Source organism: Tachysurus vachellii, chromosome 25, assembly GCF_030014155.1.
Source record: "Tachysurus vachellii isolate PV-2020 chromosome 25, HZAU_Pvac_v1, whole genome shotgun sequence".
Lineage (NCBI taxonomy): Eukaryota > Metazoa > Chordata > Actinopteri > Siluriformes > Bagridae > Tachysurus > Tachysurus vachellii.
In genome coordinates this window covers 16,751,578-16,754,077 of record NC_083484.1, presented here as the reverse complement: position 1 = coordinate 16,754,077, position 2,500 = coordinate 16,751,578, and the positions used below count along the sequence as shown (strand labels likewise).

Below are 2,500 nucleotides of genomic sequence, written 5' to 3'. Positions count from 1 at the left end.
CGTTCATCATGAAATGATTCATTTATTATCACTGACTAAACTCTGACATCCCTGGAGAAGACTTCAGACATGTGGAACGACTGAACGACGCAGTCAGAGTTTAATGTGAACGCAGCCAGCTGCTGATTGGTCTCCAGCAGGTTCGGTCCTACAGCGTCGACTCTTCGCTGCCTCAGCTGCTGAATCGTCCTGATGACAGTTTGATGTTTTCGTGGTTTAGTAAAGGCACATTAATGTAAGTGTGTGATTTATGTGGATCGAGCCGCAGGCAAATTCTAAATGTTTCCCCCTCAGCTGGCGTTAGCGCTAATCATCATACTTTTTTCAGATATCCTTTAATGGATTCGAGTGAAACAGAGAGACGCTGCAGACATGTTGCCTGTTTGATGGTTTAATCGTCTTTACTCTACAGTAATGTAGATGCTCGAGGAGTCACAGGCTGCTTGAAGGTTTCTACGCTGGTTAATTAAAGCTTCTTCGCTTCATAAAAACAGAATGCGGAACCCGTCTAATAGAGTTCTGCTACTGGAACAACTGAAAAACATTCACATTCAGTACTTAAATGTATGTCAGTATTAAGGAGCATGTGATGAATATTAATGAGCCCATTATGAATATCAATGAATATTAATTCTATATTTACGAACATAGGCTACATTTTTATGTCTGTACCGTATTAACTCGTGCATCCTGAACAGTAACAGATGCATACTGAATATTGAGGAGTATATTATCGCTGTCGGGCGGAAACCTCGTATGTCCAAATTTGGTCAATTTCATATTTTTTCACATATGGATGCTATTGGTCAGTCCCCACGTGGGTCTGTTATTTTTACAAGTTATTAACCAATCTAAAGTCTTGAAAATAGCTTGAGCACAAATCTCATAACTCCATTGGACACTTCAACTGTCCACCTCTTCCTCACTCCGTGGGAGAGCTTCACGGCATATTTCTCCTCAAGAAGAGTCGCAACGAATCAACACGTCTTCTGAGGTAAATGTCTTCAAAACACTGGGCTCAAAGAAAAAAAATCTTGACCCCCGCTAGTTCTGGTGCTCGTCTGAGGACAGGAATTTAGCGCAAGACAATCCACTGCAACGCGGACTAAACCCTGTGTACTGCAGATAAGGTACGGCGTTTTTTTAATTTCCTGAAAAATAACGGTTTTGGAGATACGAGGATTCCGTCTGACAGCGACGATATGTAGAATATTAATGTGTAACTACTGAATATTAAGGAGTGTTTCATGTTATAGGGGATATATATTTTGGACATACAGTACATAGTGTGGTGGGAATTTTTCAGCTTGGTCTGTCCGTAACAGTATAACAGATTGATAAATGAGCCCAGAGTTAATACAGAATGCGATGGAATGCTACTGTTTAGAACCTCATCTCCAATCTGAAAGAAAAAACAGGACTGATTTTGTCCTGTAATTGCTCCGGGGTGAAAGCGATGTCGTTGGGGATTCGGCTGTATTGAGCAAAACGAGGTACTGAGACTAACCACCTAGGAAAAAAATGTCCTTCCCTATAAGAGCCATCATCCTGACGAAAGGAGTAGAAGCGTCCAGGCGTCTCTGTCTTCCGACTAATTATCAGATCTCCACCGGGCCGGGAGTCAATTTCAGCCGATCCTCCGCTTCCATCTGCTCGCTTGTTTCTCCCAGCAGTGACAAATCGCTTTAATCTCGTGTGGCCTCGGCTGTGTGGAGCTGCAGGAGGAGATTGTATTGCAGTGCTGAGATCCTCGGGCCTGAGGGAGGAAATCACAACCCACCAGCTTTCCCTTATTCTGCTCCACATTTCATCAGCTTGTGTGAGAGCTTCTCCACTCAGAAACATCAAAGAGCAGCATGTTCTGTTTTTAATAAGAAAGGAAAATGTGCAGAAAAAATGTGTTGTGATGCCGACGGTGCAAAGGTGTGTTACTGTGACAAAATTCAGCTTCACGTGCAAGTTATATTAAAGAAAATTATACGGAATTTAAAAACGCAAGCGTTAAGAGTTAAAAATGCCAAGTGCCATAATCCAACAAAATCAGAGCAGAACTATCACAAAATCATGTTCATGAGGTGTTCCTCAGGTTCTGCTGTTCTTCAGGTTTGGCTGTTCCTCAGGTTCTGCTGTTCTTCAGGTTCTGCTGTTCCTCAGGTTCTGCTGTTCTTCAGGTTCTGCTGTTCCTCAGGTTCTGCTGTTCTTCAGGTTCTGCTGTTCTTCAGGTTCTGCTGTTCCTCAGGTTCTGCTGTTCCTCAGGTTTGGCTGTTCTTTATCTGAGGTTCTTCTTCAGGTGACTGTATTCCTGATCTAAAGCTGTTCCTCGTGAAAGGTTTTTTCTCAGGTGAGACTGACACAGTTTACCTTCTGCACACTTTCATCAACAGCTCATTAAAGCAAACAAGATTCAAATTAATATTAACTTAATATGCAAAAGAAATACACAAAGAACCTGCTGGAAACCTGAAGCTGAACACAGGGACCTGTAAATCCTCTCAGGAGA

The 2,500-nt window shown here is 42.4% G+C and overlaps 1 protein-coding gene across 4 annotated transcripts in view; it reads right to left on the bottom strand.

The window, feature by feature from the left end:
- nek11 (NIMA-related kinase 11) overlaps nt 1-2,500 on the bottom strand; it is a 35,139-nt gene that overhangs the window by 2,165 nt on the left and 30,474 nt on the right. The window lies entirely within an intron of this gene.